The 14,297-nt window shown below is 41.4% G+C and overlaps 1 pseudogene across 1 annotated transcript in view; it reads right to left on the bottom strand.

The window, feature by feature from the left end:
- LOC149449724 (class I histocompatibility antigen, Gogo-B*0102 alpha chain-like) overlaps nucleotides 1–13,603 on the bottom strand; it is a 69,675-nt pseudogene extending 56,072 nt beyond the window's left edge. The window contains exon 1 of the transcript XR_016315374.1: nucleotides 13,309–13,603. The product of XR_016315374.1 is annotated as a class I histocompatibility antigen, Gogo-B*0102 alpha chain-like (transcript). The remainder of the gene's footprint in view (nucleotides 1–13,308) is intronic.
- Between the last annotated feature and the right edge of the window lie 694 nt (nucleotides 13,604–14,297).

Genomic DNA, 14,297 nt, shown 5'->3' with positions numbered 1-14,297 from the left:
CCCCCAAATGACCACTTTTTGGAAAGTAGACACACCACAGAATTTGATAGGAAGCATGGTAAGGGGGGTTGGGGCTATCCTGACATTTCAGGGCCTCCAAAACTGTGATAGGTAGTGATAAAGTGTAATGAGGAAGTTATGCACCTTCAGGCTTTCAAAGTGGTCACTGGATTTCAGACTCCTGTATGTGGCTAGGCTTCCAAAACGTCTCACACACGTGGTATCCCCATACTCGGTAGAACTAACAGAATGTATTTTGGTGTGTAATTCCACATATACCCATGGCTTGTGCAAGAAATATATAATTTAAATGACAACTTTGTGTAAAAAAAAATGTTTTTGTCATTTTCCAGAAATGTGATACAAGAAAAATCTTCCATGGACTCAATACGCCTCTCAGCAGATAGCTTAGGATGTCTACTTTCTGAAAAGGGGTCATTTGGGGGTGTTTGTACTATCCTGGTATTTTAGCACCTGAAGAAATGTGATAAGCAGTCAAAAAGTAAAAGCTGTGTAAATTCCATTATCTATACCATAGTTTGTAGATGTTATAACGTTCACACAAAGCAATCAATATACACTTAGTGGGATTTTTTTTAACCAAAAACATGGAGCAGAATACATTTGGCCTACGCTTATGATTAAATTTTATTTTTTTTTTTCAAATATTTTATGACCAAAATATCGTTTTTTTAAAAATATTCTTCTCAAAACTTTTTTTGTGTATAGCGCCAAAAATAAAAAGCGGACCGGTGATCAAATGCCTCCAAAAGAAAGCTCTATTTGTGTGCAAAAAAGGGCGTAAATTTCGTTTGGGTGCAGCATTTCATGACCACGCAATTATCAGTTGAATTAGAGCAGCGCTGTATAGCAAAAAAATGGCGTAAATTGCAGTATTTATACCATAGTTTGTAGACGCTATAACTTCCACACAAAGCAATCAATATACACTTACTGGGATTTTTTTTACCAAAACATGGAGCAGAATACATTTTGGCCTAAATTTATAACTAATTTTGAGTTTACTATATATTTTTTATAGCTGAAAGTAAAAAATATGGTTTTTCTTCAAAATTTTTTGTCTTTTTTTGTTTATAGCGCGAAATAATAAAAAGCGCACAGGTGATCAAATACCACTGAAGGTAAGCTCTATTTGTGTGAAAAAAAGGATGTAAATTGCGTTTGGGTACAGCATTGCATGACCGCGCAATTATCAGTTGCATTAGTGCAGTGCTGAGTAGCAAAAAGAGGCCTGGTCAGGAAGGGGGGGGGGTGATGGACAGCAGAAGTATTCTTTTATTTTTGTGTTGTTTTGTTTGTGGCCAAACAGTCAACTTGTCTGCTTTGTTTATAATTTGGAGTTCCTGCACCCTGCAGGAGGTGGGAAATGGGATTGATCTCAGCAGAAAGTGCAGACAGCATGGTGTTGTGTGGCCATGAAAGGCCAGGCTTGTGCACCAGGAGTTTGGGGTCTTGGTCAATTGAAAGGGCCATACTATCTCCTTATGAGTGGGAGAGCTTGAAAGAGGATGTCAGAGCCACTTCTGGCTGAGCCCTAACTATGAGATGCATTGAACTGTGCTTTGCGCACTGCTGGGACTTGTGGTCCTATATTGCCTGTATAGTCTTGAAGCTGCGGCCAAGACACACAGCCCTCTGAGACACGTGAAGAGTTGGTCCCCTGCTTGTCGGAGAGTGCTGTGTGAGGTCTGAGCTGAAGCCAGACCCCACAGCCAAGACCCCGCCAAGTCCCTGCAAGCCTGTCGCTGTGTGTCCCTGCATACTGCCCGTGAGTGTCCCTACACACTGCCTGTGGGTGTCCCTGGAAACTGATCGCTGTGAGTGTCTCTGTACACTGGCTGCTGCGTGTCCCTGGAAGCTGATCGCTGTGAGTGTTCCTGCACACTGGCGGCTGCGTGTCCCTGGAAGCTGATCGCTGTGAGTGTCCCTTCACCCTGTCTGCTGCATGTCCCTGGACGCTGATCGCTGTGAGTGTCCCTGCACCTTTGCTGCTGCGTGTGCCTGGAAGCTGATCGCTGTGAGTGTCCCTGGACACTGGCTGCTGCATGTCCCTGGACACTGATTGCTGCGAGTGTCCCTGCACCCTGGCTGCTGCGTGTCCCTGGAAGCTGATCGCTGTGAGTGTCCCTAAACACTGTCTGCTGCATGTCCCTGGAAGTTGATCACTGTGAGTGTCCCTGCACACTGGCTGCTGCGTGTCCCTGGAAGCTGATTGCTGTGAGTGTCTCTCTGCACACTGTCTGCTGCGTGTCCCTGGAATCTGATCGCTGTGAGTGTCCCTGCACCGTCTGCTGCGTGTCCCTGGACGCTGATCGCTGTGAGAGTCCCTGCACCCTGGCTGCTGCGTGTCCCTGGAAACTGATCGCTGTGAGTGTCCCTGCACACTGTCTGCTCTGTGTCCCTGGAAGCTGTCTTCTGCCGAGTGTCCCTGGATGCCACTTGCCGTGAGTGTCCCTCCAAGCTGCATGTTGCGGAGTGCCTGAACTGTACCTATTGTGTGCCCATATTATCCTTGCTTGGACTGCCCCATGGTGTGCCCATATTACCCTTGCCTGAACTGCCCCTATTGTGTGCCCGGATTATTACTACCTGGACTTCCCTATTGAGTGCCGGATTATTGCTGCCGGAACTGCCCCTATTGTGTGCCCGGATTATTATTGCCCGAACTGCCCCATTGAATGCCCGGATTATTGCTTGCCTGAACTGCCCCTATTGTGTGCCTGGATTATTATTGTCTGCACTGCCCCATTGAGTGCCCGGATTATAGTTACCTGGACTGCCCCATTGAGTGCCCAGATTATTGCCACTTGAACTGCCCCATTGTGTGCCCAGTTAGCTTTGCCTGGACTGCCCCACTGTGTACCCGGACTATTGCTACCTGAACTGCCCCATTGTGTGCCCAGTTATCTTTGCCTGAACTGCCCTATTGTGTGCCTGGATTATTGTTGCCTGAACTGCCCTATTGTGTGCCTGGATTATCTTTGCCTGGACTCTCCCCAATTGTGTGCCCGGACGCTACCCTTATTACCCTGACCAAGTGTCTCACATCCTTCAATAAAACCCTTGTGTGTTTATCGTTCTCCGTGTGCATTCTGTCCCGCCTACACTTCCATCACAGGAGGTAAATCCTCTGGAGGGCAAGTGGTTAAGAGATATTATTATTCAGTATTATTATCACGTATTTTTGATTGGACATATAATGCACTTGGGAAAAGTTGGGTAAATATAGAAAATACACTAAATGAGACACAATTGGGTAGGATGGTGTGGTTTCCACATCAATACCGTAGGCTGGCACAAAGCACGAGCACTTACACACGAAATGTATTAAGAATTTGGGATGTAATTCACAAACAAATGGGATGGGAGTCTAATTCCATGTTGATGCTGATGGTGGCTACAGATTATATGTATATAATATATACAGATATAATGATTGATGAAGAAATCTGCTCCTTTCAGGAGCTGAAAAACAAGGAAGAACTGTTTTCTAGATTAGATGAATGGCGATATTTTCAACTAAGACACTTTGTGGCAAAGCTCCCTAGGCCCTTAAGGACAAAAGTAGATATGAACCCATCTGAACAATTACTCTGAAAAGGTAGAGAAGGGAAGCATGGTACTGTAATGACAGAAGTCACTTCCCCCTTGTATATGGAGAAATGGGAAAGGGAATTGGAAATATATGATGAGCAACAAAAAAAAGAACATTTTTAGATTAGCACATGGGACTGTAGATATGAAGGTGGTGGAAATTAATTCTAAATGTTTAGCTAGGTGGTATATTACACCGAATGTGGCACATATGCAATATGGAGATAAATCACCTATGTGTTGGCAGGGATGCGGATTAAGGGCACAATGGCACATACAGTATCTCACAGAAGTGTGTCCACCCCTCACATTTTTGTAAATATTATATTCTATCTTTTCATGTGACAACACTGAAGAAATGACACTTTGCTACAATGTGACATAGTCAGTGTACAGCTTGTATAACATGTAAATTTGCTGTTCCCTCAAAATTATTAGCCATTTTCTCTCCCCGATGTCATGTGACTCGTTAGTGTTACAAGGTCTCAGGTGTGAATGGGGAGCTGGTGTGTTAAATTTTGTGTTTTTGCTCTCATGCTGTCATACTGGTCACTGGAAGTTCAACATGGCACCTCATGGCAAAGAACTCTCTGAGGATCTGAAAAACAGAATTGTTGCTCTACATAAAGATGGCATAGGCTATAAGAAGATTGCCAAGACTCCAAAACTGAGCTTCAGTACAGTGGCCAAGACCATACAGCAGTTTAACAGCCATGGTCGACCAAAGAAGTTGAGTGCAAGTGCTCACCGTCATATCCAGAGGTTGTCTATGGGCAATAGACGTACAAGTGCTGCCAGCATTGTTGAAGGGGTGGGGGGGTCAGCCTGTCAGTGCTCAGACCATATGCCGCACACTGCATCAAATTGGTCTGCATGGCTGTCATCCCAGAAGGAAGCCTCTTCTAAAGATGATGCACAAGAAAGCCCGCAAACAGTTTGCTGAAGACAAGCAGACTAAGGACATGGATTACTGGAACCATGTGCTGTGGTCTGATGACACCAAGATAAACTGATTTGGTTCAGATGATGTCAAGTGTGTGTGGCGGCAACCAGGTGAGGAGTACAAAGACAAGTGTGTCTTGCCTACAGTCAAGCATGGTGGTGGGAGTGTCATGGCCTGGGGCTGCATGAGTGCTGCCGGCACTGGGGAGCTACAGTTCATTGAGGGAATCATGAATGCCAACATGTACTGTGACATACTGAAGCAGAGCATGATCCCCTCCCTTCGGGGACTGGGCAGTATTCCAACATGATAACGACCCCAAACACACCTCCAAGACGACCACTGCCTTGCAAAAGAAGCTGAGAGTGAAGGTGATGGACTGGCCAAGCATGTTTCCAGACCTAAACCCTACTGAGCATCTGTGGAGCATCCTCAAATGGAAGGCGGAGGAGCGGAATGTCTCTAACATCCACCAGCTCCGTGATGTCATCATGGAGGAGTGGAAGAGAACTCCAGTGGCAACCTGTGAAGCTCTGGTGAACTCCATGCCCAAGAGGGTTAAGGCAGTGCTGGAAAATACTGGTGGCCACACAACATATTGACACTTTGGGCCCAATTTGAACATTTTTACTTAGGGGTGGACTCACTTTTGTTGCCAGAGGTTTAGACATTAATGGCTGTGTGTTGAGTTATTTTGAGGGGACAGCAAATTTACATGTTATACAAGCTGTACACTGACTACGTCACATTGCAGCAAAATGTCATTTCTTCAGTGTTGTCACATGAAAGGATGTAATAAAAGATTTACAAATCACGCACTTCTGTTGGATACTGTATATGGTGGGAGTGTTCTAAAATTCAAGAATATTGGGGGGGAATAATTGACCAAATCCAGGAGGTAACTGGAGTTAGAATTCCGAAAGATCCAGGGATATGCCTATTCCATAGAAGTTTACAGTAGAAAAATGTCCGCATGTCCTCTATTTCTTCCTGCATGCGGAGTAACACAAGGAGAGGATAATTAGGAGGTCTGGGATAACAAAAGGAGTGTGTAATCCCTGAGGGGATAATCAGCCACCAGAGGATACATCCATTACTCCTAAAGAAAGGATCTCCCTATTTCACCAGCAAAAGTATATGTTTAGCAGGTTCCAGGGAAAGTGAACCGAAAGCGTGTATAGCCTAATTGCATCAAAGGAGGTGAGCGCACATCTTCACTATTTGAAGGATTCACAAAAGTCACAAATTGAAGAACAACAAGCACCAAGTCACTATATATAAACAATTGTTTATTCAATGGGACTATTATTTTGATGATATTTGGATTCATACTAATCACTATTAATTATTTATGAGCATTTGGTTATTTTTATTTATGGGGGATCATTTAAATGCGTTTTAGTTGAGGGTTATTAGTTGGTTTACTATTTTTATTATATTAAATGAGGGTATTATGAATATAAATGAAATTGAGGGTATTAGTAAGTACATCATGTCACTAATAGATGATTTATGAGCACTTGGTAAAATATTTTTTTAGAGGAGTATTTCATGTGGAATTATTTTGATATTTATTTAGAGGAGATTGATTAGTTGAAACTATCTATTTAAATATTTTTTGGTATTTATACACTTTTATTAGTTATTTGTATTATAATTTGAATTAATTTAATGGTAATAATTTAATTATTATTTATTGAAAAGTATTTAGGAGCGCAACATATATTTGAGGACACCTCGGTTGTTGCTTACATCAGTAGGGGGTCTAACAAACTCAAGGGCATCAAACATGGACACCTTCATGCGGGTGTAATCAAAGAACTATTGGGGAATGCCCAAAATTCATGGTAGAGTATAGAAATGCCTCTTGGAAATTCTCTGCAAGACAATGGTATGCATCCATTAACGGCACAACACCCTCCTCTTTTTCCACTGGGCCATTCTTTCCATGATCATTTTGAGTTGGACCAAGCCAAGTGTCAAATAGCTCAAAATACATAAATCCATCTTCCCTTTTAGGCACTTCCCCCCAGGAAAAGCAATACTTTCATGGACATTTAACAAGCATTCTTGATGCTTTTTCAATACTTCATAAACACAACAAAAAAACGTTGTAAATGCCATAGGCAGGTTAATGAGCCTCTCTTTGCTGTCCATAATCAACACATGTGTAAACGAGCCCCGAGTGTACTGTTTTTCCAAAATGCCCATTTATAACACATATTTGATCCCCTTTGTGCTTTTTTTCAAGTAAATTAGATTTTTTTTTTTACAGCAAAGTTCCTTTTTAAATCTGTGTATACTTCATAAAAAAAATCCCTATGAAGTCTTTCAGCTAGCAGAGGAAGAAAACCTGAAAAGTATTCTTTTTCTCACTAACACAAAAATGATTTCCTAAAGTAGTTGTGAACATATAATGTTAGAGACACTTTGTAATACGGGTATAACAACACAGGCACCACAACTGCTTTTCTTTAGTTCAGATATTATCTTTCTTATCTTTTTCACAAGCTTAAAAAGTTCTGTCATGTGACCATGCATCTCTTCTTCAGGATAGTGGGGTGGGGTTACAGAACACTGCAGACACATAGGGGAGGATTTACTAAGACTGGAGCACACAAAATCTGGTGCAGCTGTGCATAGTAACCACAGGGGTGTAGAAAGTTTTGAAAAACTACTTGTCCAGGGACTATGTTGGTGCCCCAATCTACTTGTCAAGATTGAAAAAAAAATTTAACCAAAACTGTATTTAAATATGTGACATGTGTATTGATGGTTTCATGCATAGGCGCCCCAACTTGTGCTTTTACGTTTGTGTATATGTGGGGGTGGGGGGGCCTCAATAATTTTTTGGGGGGGATGATATGTGCTTGGGTGTAACTTTAATTTTTTACAATTAAAAATTTTTTTTTTTTACATTTTTTTTCATCACATAGGGGACAAAGGGGGGTGGTGAGCCTGGCACTGCGTGGAAGCAATCGGGCGGCAACGCTGATGCCCGAATGCTTCCACCTGACAGGTGTGCCCTGCTGCTTGCCCGGCTAAAGCTAGAAAAAAAGTACCTGCCTGGCGCCCATAACTACATGTCCAGGGCATCAGGCGATAGCAATCCAACACCCCTGAACCAATCAGCTTCTAACTTCAGATTGTTCAATAAAGATTTGACAATAAAACTTGGAAGCTGATTGGATTCTATACACAGCTGCACATGATTCTTGTGCTCCAATTTTAGCAAATCACCCCATATTGTTCCTGTATATGTGATCTGTTCAGCCTGAAGCAAGATGTTGGCTTTGCTTGAGCAGTTGGGTGTGTTCAAGAAGCAGGCTGTGAATGCGATAGGGTGTGTGGGCCAGAGGCAGGCTGTGATTGGTGGGGGGACATAGTGGATAAACAGATTATCCAGTACAGCAGGGGTGGGCAATTCATTTTTCCAAGGGGCCACATGAGAAACTGGGACTGTTGTGGAGGGTCGAACATAATTTCTCTCAATATGTTTTTTGGACCTAGGAAGGTCTGTAAGTATGTAAACATACAGAAAGCAAAAACCTGGCGCTAGGAATAATAGGTTCAACTATTCATGAGATGGGTCTCTTTTAGATGGGCGAATGGGGGGTGTTAAAATGGTTGTCTGAGCTATGGTTTTACTGCTCCTGGCTGATCAAGTTGTTATGGGTTAAGTTCTGCTTTAATTGAATTGACTTTATTGATTTATCTCATTATTTGTATTTATTACCTCACATATTTACAGAATTTGCAGTATTTACCTTAAAGTGTTACTAAACCCAGGACCCGGCATTCACTATATCTGGTCTCCCACAGTACACACAACATGGAAATGCAATTATTTTAGTAAATATAAACTGCTAAATACCTTTTCTCATCAGCAGTTAGAGCAGTCTTGTGACTTCTATCAGTGTCCAGCAGAACACTGGTTAAAGCTTGTAGGAGGAGTTTTATTTCTGCTCTAGGAGGATGGAAAACCCCTGACCTCTGTCTGGGCAGTGCTGATTGGCTCTGTGCTGATTACATGCACTCTCTCAAGAAAAAAAAACTAACAATACACACTAAACTGAGCATGTACAGAATGGCTACAGTTCAGTCTGTCTTATCAGGAGATAAGACATGGACCTTTAAACAACAGGAGGAGCAGAGAAGACAGGATCAAACAGCCTTTTTACACAATGCAGAGGATTAACCCCTTAGGTTCCACAGTGAGTATAACAAGCATGCTGTATTGCATATACAGACTGATATTACTGTTGTGGGTTTAGTAGCACTTTAAAATTCAACATTTTACTTTAATAAAATGTCTCTTTTCTGATCGCATGCAATATTTAAAGAACTCAAATAATGCGTAAAATAATCGTGAATTGACCTCCTTGTCATCAGCTCAAGAAATTGCAAGTAAAAGCACAGAAAATTATGTAAATAGCTCATTTTTTGTTTTGTAAATGTAGCGGTGGTGGTTTTTATATTGGTATGAGTAAATGTTTCATAAATAAATACAAGTTTCTGCTCTATTTCTTTGCTCAACTTTTTTTTAATAAGGTGACCAAATTCTGCAGGACGGTGGTGTCCTGGAGCTTTCATTCAATCTGCTGCAGTCAAAGCAACCCGCTTGTTGATTGATAACTGGACTGACTATTTAGCAGCTGAGACAGGAACCTCCTGTAACTATGACTGCCCCTTTTGCTGGACAGCATGCTATATTTAGTGGAAAAGTATACAATTTTCGGTAGGATCAACAGGTATGTTACAGAGGGGACACTTAAGGTATTTTAAATGCTTACTTACAGTGTTATTCCCTTCCAAAATGATTGTTTATTCACTTGCAACATGCCTCTGAAATTGCTAGCAAGTTTGACTTCTTTAGGAAGAAAAATTGCCTTATCAAAGCCCCCTCTCTCTGTTTGCATGTCACAGCCCTTTCCTTTTCTGAGAGTGCCTAATAAATATCTGTGCTGGGCCAGCTCCTCTACCCTTCCCCTCCTCACATAAACGTATATGTAACTGCCAGGGAAGTAACGAAGGGAACACATGACTGATACTGTAGCTCTGGGTCTGCTGACATCAGATAAATAACATGCATAGAATATATAAAATGTACAAAGAATCCTATGGGAAGATTGTTGTCAACATGAATGATGTGGCAACAGGGTATCTTCAACTTAATAAAAAAAAAACCACATCATAAAAATAGCTTAACTTACTATATTACTATATTGCTTATTTTTTTCAATTAAAAAAACACTTATTAACCACTTGCTCTCTGCAATTTTTACCCCCCTTCATGACCAGGCCATTTTTTGCTGTTCAGCACTGCACTATTTCAATTGGTAATTGCGCGGTTGTGTAATGCTGTACCCAAACAAAATTTATGTCCTTTTTTTCACACAAATAGAGCTTTCTTTTGGTGGTATTTGATCACCTCTGCGGTTTTTACTTTTTGTGCTATAAACAGAAAAAAGAGCAAAAAATTTGAAAGAAAATGATATTTTTCACTTTTGGGTATAAAAAGTATCCAATAAACTCAGTTAGTCATAAGGCTTCCTGTACACGAGCCTACCCTGACCGCTAGCTACGGGAAAATACAAATTGCGGCAAAAACGCGGTGCCATGGTTACGCCGCGGTTTGCGTTTTCTCGTGGTCAGAACATTCCTATCCTGAACATGATTCTACCGCATTCAGGAGAGGGAGGTTTACATGACACCTAAACGTGGCAGCTCCTAAACTCTGCTATAAGCACATGTGTACATGGACAGATGGGCTTTTATGGAGTTGAGTTTAGGAGCTTTGGCAAAAAAATGCCAAAAGCTCCTAAACTTGAGTTTAGAAGCTGCTCATGTACATGAAGCTTAAATTTAGGCCAAAATTATTCTGCTACATGTCTGGTAAAAAAAATCCCAACATGTGTATATTAATTGAATTGTATGAAAGTTAAAGCGTCAACAAACTATGGTATATATATTGTGATTTTCACAGTTTCTACGTTCTGACTGCCTATCACATTTCCTCGGGTGCAAAAATTTTCTGACTGCCTATCACATTTCCTCACTCATTTTACACTGTCCCTTTCATTTTTTGTTATCACTTTTATTGTTATCACAGGGAATGTAAATATCCCCTGTGATAGCAATAGGCAGTGACAGGTATTCTCTCCTGAGAAATCTGGGGTCTATTAGACTCTAGATATCTCCTCTGCCGCTAATGTATCTGATCACACCAAGATCGGTGAGATCAGATGCTTTCCCAATTTAAAAACGGTGCTGTTAACATCCAGCGAAACAGAAATGATTAAATGCTCATAGCTTCTGGTCTCTTAGATTTAGGTGAAGCCCTAAGCCACACCATTGCAAACGTTATTGCTTATTTAGTGCAAAAAGAATCAAGTGAAAAATAAATAGAAGAAAAAAGTGCATCAGCATATAGCATACATACACTTAGCCCACGTTCACAATAAATACGACTTTGAAATTGTGAGACTTCCCTTGAAGTCACACGATTTCTAAGTTGCATGTTAGTGCGACTTTAGGTGTGACCTGGAAGACATCATTGTGACTTCATGCACTGATGTCTATGCAAGTTGCACCTGTAGTCTCCAAAAGCAGTGGAGGAACTACTTTCAAAATCGGTGCAAGTCCAATGTAGTCGCACAAATTAAAACGTGTCCATTGCAAACAAAAGGGTGCGACTTGTCATGCGATTTGAAACTGTCAAATTGCATGACAAGTCACACCAGTGTGAATGGGGGCTTATAGTTTACAGGGCTTAGACAAAAAAAGGAAACACTACATGATTTACAGGTGTGAAAGTGATGACATGTTTCTTGTTGAAAGCGGAAGTGATATAACATTCTTTTACTTCTGCTGTGTGATGAGACACCTAGCTAACAGGTGGGAAGAATCACTTTCTTCATTCTCTGCATGTGTGGCTAGTAATATGGAGTTATGTCAGAGCTTACTGAGCTTCAAAGAGGGCACATTGTTGGTGCCGCTTAGCTGGTGCCTCTGTGACTGAAGTTGCCAATTTGTTTGCAATTTGTCAATATCAAAGATTATGACAGCATATACAATTTCCGGGAAAACGTTATCTGATAAACATAAGCACGATTGACATGATCAACCACTGCAAAAGTGACTGCAGAGCTCAATCTCAGTCTTCATGGGACTCAGACCGAGCTCTACAGTCACTTTTGTTGTTTTCTTATTCCAGGTCACAATCCTGTGCAATCTCCTTTTTTCTCTTTCGGTCAGTTGACCATGTTGATCGTGCTTATGCTTATCAGACGACTTTTTCCCAGAAACTGTATATGCCGTCATAACCTCTGATGCTGGACCTCACATCCTCACAAAATTGGCAACTTCAGTCACAGAGACACCAGCTAAGCGGCACCAACGATTTGCCCACTTTGAAGCTCAGTAAGCTCTGACACAACTCTGTATTACTAGCGGCGCACACAGCGAATGACAAAGTGAGGCTTCCCACCTGTAAGCTACAGTTGCAAGAAAAAGTATGTGAACCCCTTGGGATTACGTGGAGTTTTGCATGAATTGGGCATAAAATGTGCTCTGAACGATATCTAAGTCACAACAATAGAAGAACACAGTCTGCTGAACATAATACTATTAATAATAATTGACACATCTACAGTAAGGAAAACATTAAATAAGAATGGAGTACATGGGAGGACACCACGGAGGAAGCCATTGCTGTCCAAAAAGAATATTGCAGCACGTTTGAGGTTTGCAAAAGAGCACCTGGATGTTCCACAGCACTACTGGCAAAATATACTGTGGACAGATGAAACCAAGATTGAGTTGTTTGGGAAGAACACACAACACTATGTGTGGAGAAAAAAAGGCACAGCACACCAACATCAAAACCTCATCCCCACTGTAAAACATGGTGGAAGGAGCATCATGGTTTGGGGCTGCTTTGCTGCCTCAGGGCCTGGACGGATTGTTGTCATTGATGGGAAAATGAATTCCAGAGTTTATCAAGACATTTTGCAGGAAAACGTACGACCATCTGTCCGCCAACTGAAGCTCCGCAGAGGATGGGTGATGCAACAGGACAATGACCCAAAGCATACAAGTAATTCAACAAAACAATGGCTGCAACAGCACAGAATACGCCTTCTGGAGTGGCCCAGTCAGAGTCCTGACCTCAACCCGATTGAAATGCTGTGGCATGACCTTAAGAGAGCGATTCACACCAGACATCCCAAGAATATTGCTACACTGAAACAGTTTTGTGAAGAGGAGTGGTCCAAAATTACTCCAGATTGTTGTGCAGGTCTGATCTGCAACTACAGGAAACGTTTGGTTGAGGTTATTGCTGCCAAAGGAAGGTCAACCAGTTATTAAGTCCAAATGTTCACATACTTTTTCCTCCCTGCACTGTGAATGTTTACATGTTATGTGCAATTAAACCATGGCAACATCTAATGTTTGTGTAGTATTATGTTCAGCAGACTGTGTTCTTCTATTGTTGTGACTTAGATGACGTTCAGAGCACATTTTATGCCCAATTCATGCAAAACTCCACGTAATCCCAAGGGGGTTCACATACTTTTTCTTGCAACTGTAGCTGTCTCATGACACAGCAGAAGCAAAAAACCCCAAACATGTTGTCACTTTCACACCTGCAAATCATGCAGTGTTTCCATATTATTGTCTAACCCCTGTAAGTGTTAGTTTTAGCTTGTGATTAGTAACAGCATGAATGTACAGTAAATTGTGTTTACCTCCAGTCTGGTTGAAGCGGCTCATCGCTGTCTTCACATTGTGTCTGAATACAGGCTCGGCGCCCTTAGCAATCTGTGTCTGACTGTCCCAATACTCTGGTCCTTCTTTATTCATCCAGGGAGCCACCGGATGAGCCCGGCCAATGTCACTGCTGTACAAATCTAGCTGGTGATCGTTCACATATCCAACGATAGAAAATTCTGGCAGACCTGAACCGGGAGCTGAGACCGCTGTGTAATAATATCGCAGAAAGTAATTGTCTAGGAGAGAAAGAGACATACAAACTTAGTCCTGTACAATATCATATTGTGCAGTATGACCGACTTTAGTAATTCTCTCTGACAAACAAACTTCACTTTACAAATAAAGTTGCACTTTGCAAGCGAATTTGCACCAAACTAATTTTAAAAAACTGCAATTTTTCTTGCACTTGATTGGATGATTGAAGTCAGTAGAGTTTCACCTCATTCACCAAGTTATGGGGCAAAAGTTGCCATGTGCAACTTTCCTTGCAAAGTGAACAGCCTGTTTTCTTATAGCAAATTGACCCCATAGACTGTTACATATCACTGCACAGGGTTACTGTCATCATTTAGCTCCTGCTGTTTAGTACTTAACAATTAATGTGTGAATGAGCGTTTCTTGTTGCCTATAACAACCAGATTCTTCCAGTGCAGTATGGGAAAACATAGACCAAAAAAGAGGGGGAATAAAGAGGAGCAACCCCCTAAAAATGGGTACGTTTGAGACATAGCATCTGTATAAAATCTTTTTTTATTGTATATCAAAAACCAACATATTTATTATACCCTAATCACATCCAAAATACTGTATCACACGAAGAATAAAAGATTGCAACATCATAGAAAAATATATTGCTTCATGGGTGACCCAACTCTTTAAGCTCAACGCGTTTCATGGACTTGATCCACTTCTTCAGGAGCCATCACCATATGTATTTTCTTAACTACTAATCTAAATAAAAACA

This window comes from Staurois parvus, unplaced genomic scaffold (genome assembly GCF_062004578.1).
Source record: "Staurois parvus isolate SC_StPar_1 unplaced genomic scaffold, SC_StPar_1.0 ptg000606l, whole genome shotgun sequence".
In the NCBI taxonomy this organism is placed as follows: domain Eukaryota; kingdom Metazoa; phylum Chordata; class Amphibia; order Anura; family Ranidae; genus Staurois; species Staurois parvus.
This window is presented reverse-complemented; position numbering and strand designations above follow the sequence as displayed.